Genomic DNA, 12,903 nt, shown 5'->3' on the forward strand with positions numbered 1-12,903 from the left:
CCCTCACACACACACTGTACCCCATCCAACTTCCCACCCTCACACACACACTGTACCCCATCCAACTCCCCACCCTCACACACACACTGTACCCCATCCAACTTCCCACCCTCACACACACACTGTACCCCATCCAACTCCCCACCCTCACACACACACTGTACCCCATCCAACTTCCCACCCTCACACACACACTGTACCCCATCCAACTCCCCACCCTCACACACACACTGTACCCCATCCAACTTCCCACCCTCACACACACACTGTACCCCATCCAACTCCCCACCCTCACACACACACTGTACCCCATCCAACTTCCCACCCTCACACACACACTGTACCCCATCCAACTCCCCACCCTCACACACACACTGTACCCCATCCAACTTCCCACCCTCACATACACACTGTACCCCATCCAACTCCCCCACACTCACACACACACTGTACCCCATCCAACTTCCCACCCTCTCTCACACGCTCTCTCACACGCGCGCTCTCTCACACGCGCGCTCTCTCACACGCGCGCTCTCTCACACGCGCGCTCTCCCCCACGCGCGCTCTCCCCCACGCGCGCTCTCCCCCACGCGCGCTCTCCCCCACGCGCGCTCTCCCCCACGCGCGCTCTCCCCCACGCGCGCTCTCTCACACGCGCGCTCTCTCACATACGTGCCCTCTCCCATGCGCGCCCTCTCACATGCGCACTCTCTGTCACGTGCCCTCTATCACACAAACACTCTCTCTCGCGCACTCGCTAAGGCACAGTCTCTGACGCGCATTCTCTCTCACGTGCACTCTATCACACGTGCGCTCTATCACATGCGCGCTCTCTCTCCCGCGTGCTCTCTCACGCACGCACACACGCTCTCTCACGCATGCACTCTCTCTCACGCGTGCACTCTCTCTCACGCGTGCACTCTCTCTCACACGTGCACTCTCTCTCACGCGTGCACTCTCTCTCACGCGCGCACTCTCTCTCACGCGCGCACTCTCTCTCACGCGCGCACTCTCTCTCACGCGCGCACTCTCTCTCATGCACACTCTCTCTCACGCGCAAACGCTATCACATGCGAAATCACTCTCATGCACACTCTCTCTCACAAGTGCACTCTCTCTCACGCGCACTCTCTCTCACGCGCGCTCTCTCACGCGCACTCTCTCACGCGCACTCTCTCACGCGCACTCTCTCTCACGCGCATTCTCTCTCACGCGCACTCTCTCGCACGCGTACTCTCTCGCACGCGTACTCTCTCGCACGCGTACTCTCTCGAACGCGCACTCTCTCGAACGCGCACTCTCTCGAACGCGCACTCTCTCGCACGCGCACTCTCTCGCACGCGCACTCTCTCGCACGCGCACTCTCTCGCGCGCGCACTCTCTTTTGCGCGCGCACTCTCTTTTGCGCGCACTCTCTTTTGCGCGCACTCTCTTTTGCGCGCACTCTCTTTTGCGCGCACTCTCTTTTGCGCGCACTCTCTTTTGCGCGCATTCTCTTTTGCGCGCACTCTCTTTTGCGCGCACTCTCTTTTGCGCGCACTCTCTCTCACGCGCACTCTCTCTCACGCGCACTCTCTCTCACGCGCACTCTCTCTCACGCGCACTCTCTCTCACGCGCACTCTCTCTCACGCGCACTCTCTCTCACGCGCACTCTCTCTCACGCGCACTCTCTCTCACGCGCACTCTCTCTCACGCGCACTCTCTCTCACGCGCACTCTCTCTCACGCGCACTCTCTCTCACGCGCACTCTCTCTCACCCGCACTCTCTCTCACACCCGCACTCTCTCTCACACCCGCACTCTCTCTCACACCCGCGCTCTCTCACACCCGCGCTCTCTCACACCCGCGCTCTCTCACACCCGCGCTCTCTCACACCCGCGCTCTCTCACACCCGCGCTCTCTCACACCCGCGCTCTCTCACACCCGCGCTCTCTCACACCCGCGCTCTCTCTCCCCCGCGCTCTCTCTCCCCCGCGCTCTCTCTCCCCCGCGCTCTCTCTCCCCCGCGCTCTCTCTCCCCCGCGCTCTCTCTCCCCCGCGCTCTCTCTCCCCCGCGCTCTCTCTCCCCCGCGCTCTCTCTCCCCCGCGCTCTCTCTCCCCCGCGCTCTCTCTCCCCCGCGCTCTCTCTCCCCCGCGCTCTCTCTCCCCCGCGCTCTCTCTCCCCAGCGCTCTCTCTCACGCGCGACTCTCTCTCGCGCGCACTCTCTCTCGCGCGCACTCTCTCTCGCGCGCACTCTCTCTCGCGCGCACTCTCTCTCGCGCGCACTCTCTCTCGCGCGCACTCTCTCTCGCGCGCACTCTCTCTCGCGCGCACTCTCTCTCGCGCGCACTCTCTCTCACGCGCACTCTCTCTCACGCGCTCTCACGCGCACTCTCTCTCACGCGCACTCTCTCTCACGCGCACTCTCTCTCACGCGCACTCTCTCTCACGCGCACTCTCTCTCACGCGCACTCTCTCTGACGCGCACTCTCTCTGACGCGCACTCTCTCTGACGCGCACTCTCTCTCACGCGCACACGCTCTCACGCGCACACGCTCTCACGCGCACTCGCTCTCACGCGCACTCGCTCTCACGCGCACTCGCTCTCACGCGCACTCTCTCTCACGCGACTCTCTCTCGCGCGCACTCTCTCTCGCGCGCACTCTCTCTCGCGCGCACTCTCTCTCGCGCGCACTCTCTCTCGCGCGCACTCTCTCTCGCGCGCACTCTCTCTCGCGCGCACTCTCTCTCACGCGCACTCTCTCTCACGCGCACTCTCTCTCACGCGCACTCTCTCTCACGCGCACTCTCTCTCACGCGCACTCACGCGCACTCTCTCTCACGCGCACTCTCTCTCACGCGCACTCTCTCTGACGCGCACTCTCTCTGACGCGCACACGCTCTCACGCGCACACGCTCTCACGCGCACACGCTCTCACGCGCACTCGCTCTCACGCGCACTCTCTCTCACGCGCACTCGGTCTCACGTGCACACTCTCTCATGTGCACTCTCTCACACGTGCGCTCTATCACACGCGCGTGCTCTCTCACGCACGCACGCTCTCTCACGCATGCACTCTCTCTCACGCGTGCACTCTCTCACGCGTGCACTCTCTCTCATGCACACTCTCTCTCACACGCAAATGCTATCACACACGAAATCACTCTCTCCCCCGCACTCTCTCTCCCCCGCACTCTCTCTCCCCCGCACTCTCTCTCCCCCGCACTCTCTCTCCCCCGCGCTCTCTCTCCCCCGCGCTCTCTCTCCCCCGCGCTCTCTCTCCCCCGCGCTCTCTCCCCCGCGCTCTCTCTCACGCGCTCTCTCTCACCCCCGCGCTCTCTCTCCCCCGCGCTCTCTCTCCCCCGCGCTCTCTCTCCCCCGCGCTCTCTCTCCCCCGCGCTCTCTCTCCCCCGCGCTCTCTCTCCCCCGCGCTCTCTCTCCCCGCGCTCTCTCTCACGCACGCGCTCTCTCTCACGCACGCGCTCTCTCTCACGCGCACTCTCACGCGCACTCTCTCTCGCGCGCACTCTCTCTCTCGCGCACTCTCTCTCGCGCGCACTCTCTCTGACGCGCACTCTCTCTGACGCGCACTCTCTCTGACGCGCACTCTCTCTGACGCGCACTCTCTCTGACGCGCACTCTCTCTGACGCGCACTCTCTCTGACGCGCACTTCGCTCTCACCCGCACTCGCTCTCACCCGCACTCTCTCTCACGCGCACTCTCTCTCGCGCGCTCGGTCTCACGCGCACTCTCTCTCACGTGCACACTCTCTCATGTGCACTCTCTCTCACGTGCACTCTCTCTCCCCCGCACTCTCTCTCTCCCCCGCACTCTCTCACACCCGCACTCTCTCACACCCGCGCTCTCTCTCGCGCGCGCTCTCTCTCACGCGCGCTCTCTCTCACGCGCGCTCTCTCTCACGCGCGCTCTCTCTCACGCGCGCTCTCTCTCACGCGCGCTCTCTCTCACGCGCACTCTCTCACGCGCACTCTCTTTCGCGCGCACACTCTCACGCGCACTCTCTTTCGCGCGCGCACTCTCTTTCGCGCGCGCACTCTCTCACGCGCACTCTCTCACGTGCACTCTCTCACGCTCACTCTCTCTCTGACGCGCACTCTCTCTGACGCGCACTCTCTCTGACGCGCACTCTCTCTGACGCGCACTCTCTCTGACGCGCACTCTCTCTGACGCGCACTCTCTCTGACGCGCACTCTCTCTGACGCGCACTCTCTCTGACGCGCACTCTCTCTGACGCGCACTCGCTCTCACCCGCACTCGCTCTCACGCGCACTCTCTCTCACGCGCACTCTCTCTCGCGCGCTCGGTCTCACGCGCACTCTCTCTCACGTGCACACTCTCTCACGTGCACTCTCTCTCACGTGCACTCTCTCTCCCCCGCACTCTCTCTCTCCCCCGCACTCTCTCACACCCGCACTCTCTCTCGCGCGCGCTCTCTCTCGCGCGCGCTCTCTCTCACGCGCGCTCTCTCTCACGCGCGCTCTCTCTCACGCGCGCTCTCTCTCACGCGCGCTCTCTCTCACGCGCACTCTCTCACGCGCACTCTCTTTCGCGCGCACACTCTCACGCGCACTCTCTTTCGCGCGCGCACTCTCTTTCGCGCGCGCACTCTCTCACGCGCACTCTCTCACGTGCACTCTCTCACGCTCACTCTCTCTCTCACGCGCACTCTCTCTCCCCCGCGCTCTCTCTCACGTGCGCTCTCTCTGCCCCGCGCTCTCTCTGCCCCGCGCTCTCTCTCCCCCACGCTCTCTCCCCCGCGCTCTCTCTCCCCCGCGCTCTCTCTCGCGCGCGATCTCTCTCACGCGCACTCTCTCTCACGCGCACTCTCTCTCACGCGCACTCTCTCTCACGCGCACTCTCTCTCACGCGCATTCTCTCTCTCACGCACTCTCTCTCGCGCGCACTCTCGCGCGCACTCTCTCTCACGTGCACTCTCTTTAGCGCGCGCACTGTCTCACGCGCAGTGTCTCGCACGCGCACTGTCTCACGTGCACTCTCTCCCGCTCACTCTCTCTCACTCGCACTCTCTCTCACTCGCACTCTCTCTCACGCGCACTCTCTCTCACACGCACTTGGTCTCACGTGCACTCTCTCTCACTTGCACTCTCTCTCACGTGCACTCTCTCTCACTTGCACTCTCTCTCCCCCGCACTCTCTCTCCCCTGCGCTCGCTCTCCCCTGCGCTCTCTCTACCCCGCGCTCTCTCTCACGCGCTCTCTCTCTCCCCCGCGCTCTCTCTCCCCCGCGCTCTCTCTCCCCCGCGCTCTCTCTCCCCCGCGCTCTCTCTCCCCCGCGCTCTCTCTCCCCCGCGCTCTCTCTCCCCCGCGCTCTCTCTCGCGCGCACTCTCTCTCGCGCGCACTCTCTCTCGCGCGCACTCTCTCTCTCGCGCACTCTCTCACGCGCGCTCTCTCTCACGCGCACTCTCTCTCACGCGCACTCTCTCTCACGCGCACTCTCTCTCACGCGCACTCTCTTTCGCGCGCACTCTCTCTCACGCGCACTCTCTCTCACGCGCACTCTCTCTCACGCGCACTCTCTCTCACGCGCACTCTCTCTCACGCGCACTCTCTCTCGCGTGCACTCTCTCTCGCGTGCACTCTCTTTCGCGTGCACTCTCTTTCGCGTGCACTCTCTTTCGCGTGCACTCTCTTTCGCGTGCACTCTCTTTCGCGTGCACTCTCTTTCGCGTGCACTCTCTTTCGCGTGCACTCTCTCTCGCGTGCACTCTCTTTCGCGTGCACTCTCTTTCGCGTGCACTCTCTTTCGCGTGCACTCTCTTTCGCGTGCACTCTCTTTCGCGTGCACTCTCTTTCGCGTGCACTCTCTCTCACGTGCACTCTCTCTCACGTGCACTCTCTCTCACGCGCACTCTCTCTCACGCGCACTCTCTCTCACGCGCACTCTCTCTCACGTGCACTCTCTCTCACGCGCACTCTCTCTCACGCGCACTCTCTCTCACGCGCACTCTCTCTCACGCGCAATCTCTCTCACGCGCTCTCACGCCCACTCTCTCTCACGCCCACTCTCTCTCACGCGCACTCTCTTTCACGCGCACTCTCTCTCGCGCGCACTCTCTCTCGCGCGCACTCTCTCACGCGCACTCTCTCTCACGCGCACTCTCTCTCACGCGCACTCTCTCTCACGCGCACTCTCTCTCACGCGCAGTCTCTCGCACGCGCAGTCTCTCGCACGCGCAGTCTCTCGCACGCGCAGTCTCTCGCACGCGCACTCTCTCGCACGCGCACTCTCTCGCACGCGCACTCTCTCACGCGCACTCTCTCTCACGCGCACTCTCTCTCACGCGCACTCTCTCTCACGCGCTCTCACGCGCACTCTCTCTCACGCGCACTCTCTTTCACGCGTACTCTCTCTCACGCGCACTCTCTCTCACGCGCACTCTCTCTCACACGCACTCTCTCTCACACGCACTCTCTCTCACACGCACACTCTCTCACACGCACTCTCTCTCACTTGCACGCTCTCTCCCCTGCACTCTCTCTCACACCCGCGCTCTCTCACACCCGCGCTCTCTCACACCCGCGCTCTCTCACACCCGCGCTCTCTCACACCCGCGCTCTCTCACACCCGCGCTCTCTCACACCCGCGCTCTCTCACACCCGCGCTCTCTCACACCCGCGCTCTCTCACACCCGCGCTCTCTCACACCTGCACTCTCTCTCACACCCGCGCTCTCTCACACCCGCGCTCTCTCACACCCGCGCTCTCTCACACCCGCGCTCTCTCACACCCGCGCTCTCTCACACCCGCGCTCTCTCACACCCGCGCTCTCTCTCCCCCGCGCTCTCTCTCCCCCGCGCTCTCTCTCCCCCGCGCTCTCTCTCCCCCGCGCTCTCTCTCCCCCGCGCTCTCTCTCCCCCGCGCTCTCTCTCCCCCGCGCTCTCTCTCCCCCGCGCTCTCTCTCCCCCGCGCTCTCTCTCCCCCGCGCTCTCTCTCCCCCGCGCTCTCTCTCCCCCGCGCTCTCTCTCCCCCGCGCTCTCTCTCCCCCGCGCTCTCTCTCCCCCGCGCTCTCTCTCCCCCGCGCTCTCTCTCCCCCGCGCTCTCTCTCCCCCGCGCTCTCTCTCCCCCGCGCTCTCTCTCCCCCGCGCTCTCTCTCCCCCGCGCTCTCTCTCCCCCGCGCTCTCTCTCCCCCGCGCTCTCTCTCCCCCGCGCTCTCTCTCCCCCGCGCTCTCTCTCGCGCGACTCTCTCTCGCGCGACTCTCTCTCGCGCGCACTCTCTCTCGCGCGCACTCTCTCTCGCGCGCACTCTCTCTCGCGCGCACTCTCTCTCACGCGCTCTCACGCGCACTCTCTCTGACGCGCACTCTCTCTGACGCGCACTCTCTCTGACGCGCACTCTCTCTGACGCGCACTCTCTCTGACGCGCACTCTCTCTGACGCGCACTCTCTCTGACGCGCACTCTCTCTCACGCGCTCTCACGCGCACTCTCTCTCACGCGCACTCTCTCTCACGCGCACTCTCTCTGACGCGCACTCTCTCTGACGCGCACTCTCTCTGACGCGCACTCTCTCTGACGCGCACTCTCTCTGACGCGCACTCTCTCTCACGCGCACACGCTCTCACGCGCACTCGCTCTCACGCGCACTCGCTCTCACGCGCACTCGCTCTCACGCGCACTCGCTCTCACGCGCACTCGCTCTCGCGCGACTCTCTCTCGCGCGACTCTCTCTCGCGCGCACTCTCTCTCGCGCGCACTCTCTCTCGCGCGCACTCTCTCTCGCGCGCACTCTCTCACGCGCTCTCACGCGCACTCTCTCTGACGCGCACTCTCTCTGACGCGCACTCTCTCTGACGCGCACTCTCTCTGACGCGCACTCTCTCTGACGCGCACTCTCTCTGACGCGCACTCTCTCTGACGCGCACACGCTCTCACGCGCACACGCTCTCACGCGCACTCGCTCTCACGCGCACTCGGTCTCACGTGCACACTCTCTCATGTGCACTCTCTCACACGTGCGCTCTATCACACGCGCGTGCTCTCTCACGCACGCACGCTCTCTCACGCATGCACTCTCACGCGTGCACTCTCTCACGCGTGCACTCTCTCTCATGCACACTCTCTCTCACACGCAAATGCTATCACACACGAAATCACTCTCTCACTTGCACTCTCTCTCCCCCGCACTCTCTCTCCCCCGCACTCTCTCTCCCCCGCGCTCTCTCTCCCCCGCGCTCTCTCTCCCCCGCGCTCTCTCCCCCGCGCTCTCTCTCACGCGCTCTCTCTCACCCCCGCGCTCTCTCTCCCCCGCGCTCTCTCTCCCCCGCGCTCTCTCTCCCCCGCGCTCTCTCTCCCCGCGCTCTCTCTCACGCACGCGCTCTCTCTCACGCACGCGCTCTCTCTCACGCGCACTCTCACGCGCACTCTCTCTCGCGCGCACTCTCTCTCTCGCGCACTCTCTCTCGCGCGCACTCTCTCTGACGCGCACTCTCTCTGACGCGCACTCTCTCTGACGCGCACTCGCTCTCACGCGCACTCGCTCTCACGCGCACTCGCTCTCACCCGCACTCGCTCTCACGCGCACTCTCTCTCGCGCGCTCGGTCTCACGCGCACTCTCTCTCACGTGCACACTCTCTCACGTGCACTCTCTCTCACGTGCACTCTCTCTCCCCCGCACTCTCTCTCTCCCCCGCACTCTCTCACACCCGCACTCTCTCACACCCGCGCTCTCTCTCGCGCGCGCTCTCTCTCACGCGCGCTCTCTCTCACGCGCGCTCTCTCTCACGCGCGCTCTCTCTCACGCGCACTCTCTCACGCGCACTCTCTTTCGCGCGCACACTCTCACGCGCACTCTCTTTCGCGCGCGCACTCTCTTTCGCGCGCGCACTCTCTCACGCGCACTCTCTCACGTGCACTCTCTCACGCTCACTCTCTCTCTCACGCGCACTCTCTCTCCCCTGCGCTCTCTCTCACGTGCGCTCTCTCTGCACCGCGCTCTCTCTGCCCCGCGCTCTCTCTCCCCCACGCTCTCTCCCCCGCGCTCTCTCTCCCCCGCGCTCTCTCTCGCGCGCGCTCTCTCTCGCGCGCGATCTCTCTCACGCGCACTCTCTCTCACGCGCACTCTCTCTCACGCGCATTCTCTCTCGCACGCACTCTCTCTCGCGCGCACTCTCGCGCGCACTCTCTCTCACGTGCACTCTCTTTAGCGCGCGCACTGTCTCACGCGCAGTGTCTCGCACGCGCACTGTCTCACGTGCACTCTCTCCCGCTCACTCTCTCTCACTCGCACTCTCTCTCACTCGCACTCTCTCTCACTCGCACTCTCTCTCACGCGCACTCTCTCTCACGCGCACTCTCTCTCACGCGCACTCTCTCTCACACGCACTTGGTCTCACGTGCACTCTCTCTCACTTGCACTCTCTCTCACGTGCACTCTCTCTCACTTGCACTCTCTCTCCCCCGCACTCTCTCTCCCCTGCGCTCGCTCTCCCCTGCGCTCTCTCTCCCCCGCGCTCTCTCTCACGCGCTCTCTCTCTCCCCCGCGCTCTCTCTCCCCCGCGCTCTCTCTCCCCCGCGCTCTCTCTCCCCGCGCACTCTCTCCCCCGCGCTCTCTCTCCCCCGCGCTCTCTCTCCCCCGCGCTCTCTCTCCCCCGCGCTCTCTCTCCCCCGCGCTCTCTCTCCCCCGCGCTCTGTCTCGCGCGCACTCTCTCTCGCGCGCACTCTCTCTCGCGCGCACTCTCTCTCTCGCGCACTCTCTCACGCGCGCTCTCTCTCACGCGCACTCTCTCTCACGCGCACTCTCTCTCAAGCGCACTCTCTCTGACGCGCACTCTCTCACGCGCGCGCTCTCTGACGCGCACTCTCTCTCACGCGCACTCTCTCCCCCGCGCTCTCTCTCCCCCGCGCTCTGTCTCGCGCGCGCTCTCTCTCACGCACGCGCTCTCTCTCACGCACGCGCTCTCTCTCACGCACGCGCTCTCTCTCATGCGCACTCTCATGCGCAGTCTCTCTCGCGCGCACTCTCTCTGACGCGCACTCTCTCTGACGCGCACTCTCTCTGACGCGCACTCTCTCTGACGCGCACTCTCTCTGACGCGCATTCTCTCTGACGCGCACTCGCTCTCACGTGCACTCGCTCTCACGCGCACTCGCTCTCACGCGCACTCGCTCTCACGCGCACTCGCTCTCACGCGCACTCTCTCTCACGTGCACTCTCTCACGTGCACTCTCTCTCACGTGCACTCTCTCTCACGTGCACTCTCTCTCACGCGCACTCTATCACACGTGCACTCTCTTTTGCGTGCACTCTCTTTTGCGTGCACTCTCTCTCACGCGCACTCTCTCTCACGCGCTCTCTCGCAGGCGCAGTCTCTCGCGCGCACTCTCTCTGACGCGCACTCTCTCTGACGCGCACTCGCTCTCACGCGCACTCGCTCTCACGCGCACTCGCTCTCACGCGCACTCGCTTTCACGCGCACTCGCTCTCACGCCACTCTCTCTCACGCGCACTCCTCTCACGCGCACTCCTCTCACGCGCACTCTCTCTCACGCGCACTCTCTCTCACGCGCACTCTCTCTCACGCGCACTCTCTCTCACGCGCACTCTCTCTCACGCGCACTCTCTCTCACGCGCACTCTCTCTCGCGCACTCTCTCTCTCGCGCACTCTCTCTCTCGCGCACTCTCTCTCTCGCGCACTCTCTCTCTCGCGCACTCTCTCTCTCGCGCACTCTCTCTCTCGCGCACTCTCTCTCTCGCGCACTCTCTCTCTCGCGCACTCTCTCTCTCGCGCACTCTCTCTCTCGCGCACTCTCTCTCTCGCGCACTCTCTCTCTCGCGCACTCTCTCTCTCGCGCACTCTCTCTCTCGCGCACTCTCTCTCTCGCGCACTCTCTCTCTCGCGCACACTCTCTCTCGCGCACTCTCTCTCTCGCGCACTCTCTCTCTCGCGCGTTCTCTCTCACGCGCGTTCTCTCTCACGCGCGTTCTCTCTCACATGCACTCTCTTTCGCGCGCACTCTCTCTCACGCGCACTCGCGCACTCTCTCTCATGTGCACTCTCTCTCACGTGCACTCTCTTTCGTGCGCACTCCCTCTCACGCACACTCCCTCTCACGCGCACTCCCTCTCACGCGCACTCCCTCTCACGCGCACTCCCTCTCACGCGCACTCCCTCTCACGCGCACTCCCTCTCACGCGCACTCCCTCTCACGCGCACTCCCTCTCACGCGCACTCCCTCTCACGCGCACTCCCTCTCACGCGCACTCCCTCTCACGCGCACTTGGTCTCACTTGCACTCTCTCTCACACGCACTCTCTCTCACACGCACACTCTCTCACACGCACACTCTCTCACGCGCACACTCTCTCACGCGCACACTCTCTCACGCGCACACTCTCTCACGCGCACTCTGTCTCACGCGCACTCTGTCTCACGCGCACTCCCTCTCACGCGCACTCCCTCTCACGCGCACTCCCTCTCACGCGCACTCCCTCTCACGCGCACTCCCTCTCACGCGCACTCCCTCTCACGCGCACTCCCTCTCACGCGCACTCCCTCTCACGCGCACTCCCTCTCACGCGCACTCCCTCTCACGCGCACTCCCTCTCACGCGCACTTGGTCTCACTTGCACTCTCTCTCACACGCACACTCTCTCACACGCACACTCTCTCACGCGCACTCTGTCTCACGCGCACTCTGTCTCACGCGCACTCTGTCTCACGCGCACTCTGTCTCACGCGCACTCTGTCTCACGCGCACTCTGTCTCACGCGCACTCTGTCTCACGCGCACTCTGTCTCACGCGCACTCTGTCTCACGCGCACTCTGTCTCACGCGCACTCTGTCTCACGCGCACTCTGTCTCACGCGCACTCTGTCTCACGCGCACTCTGTCTCACGCGCACTCCCTCTCACGCGCACTCCCTCTCACGCGCACTCCCTCTCACGCGCACTCCCTCTCACGCGCACTCCCTCTCACGCGCACTCCCTCTCACGCGCACTCCCTCTCACGCGCACTCCCTCTCACGCGCACTCCCTCTCACGCGCACTCCCTCTCACGCGCACTCCCTCTCACGCGCACTCCCTCTCACGCGCACTCCCTCTCACGCGCACTCTCTCTCACGCGCACTCTCTCTCACGCGCACTCTCTCTCACGCGCACTCTCTCTCACGCGCACTCTCTCTCACGCGCACTCTCTCTCACGCGCACTCTCTCTCACGCGCACTCTCTCTCACGCGCACTCTCTCTCACGCGCACTCTCTCTCACGCGCACTCTCTCTCACGCGCACTCTCTCTCACGCGCACTCTCTCTCACGCGCACTCTCTCTCACGCGCACTCTATCTCACGCGCACTCTCTCTCGCGCACTCTCTCTCACGTGCCCTCTCTCTCACGTGCCCTCTCTCTCACGTGCCCTCTCTCTCACGTGCCCTCTCTCTCACGTGCCCTCTCTCTCACGTGCCCTCTCTCTCACGTGCACTCTCTCTCACGTGCACTCTCTCTCACGTGCACTCTCTCTCACGTTCACTCTCTCTCATGCGCACGCTCTCTCACGCGCACTCTCTCTCACGCGCACTCTCTCTCACGCGCACTCTCTCTCGCGTGCACTCTCTCTTGCGTGCACTCTCTCTTGCGTGCACTCTCTCTTGCGTGCACTCTCTCTTGCGTGCACTCTCTCTTGCGTGCACTCTCTCTTGCGCGCACTCTCTCTCACGTGCACTCACTCTCGTGCGCACTCTCTCTCGCGCGCACTGTCGCGCACTCTCTCTCACGCACACTCTCTCTCACACGCACACTCTCTCTCACACGCACACTCTCTCACATGCACTCTCTCTCACGCGCACTCTCTCTCACGCGCACTCTCTCTCACGCGCACTCTCTCTCACGCGCACTCTCTCTCACGCGCACTCTCTCTCACGCGCACTCTCTCTCACGCGCACAC

Source organism: Chiloscyllium plagiosum, unplaced genomic scaffold, assembly GCF_037043375.1.
Source record: "Chiloscyllium plagiosum isolate Xiang-an unplaced genomic scaffold, Cpla_swu_hap1 HiC_scaffold_53X, whole genome shotgun sequence".
Taxonomy (NCBI): Eukaryota; Metazoa; Chordata; class Chondrichthyes; order Orectolobiformes; family Hemiscylliidae; genus Chiloscyllium; species Chiloscyllium plagiosum.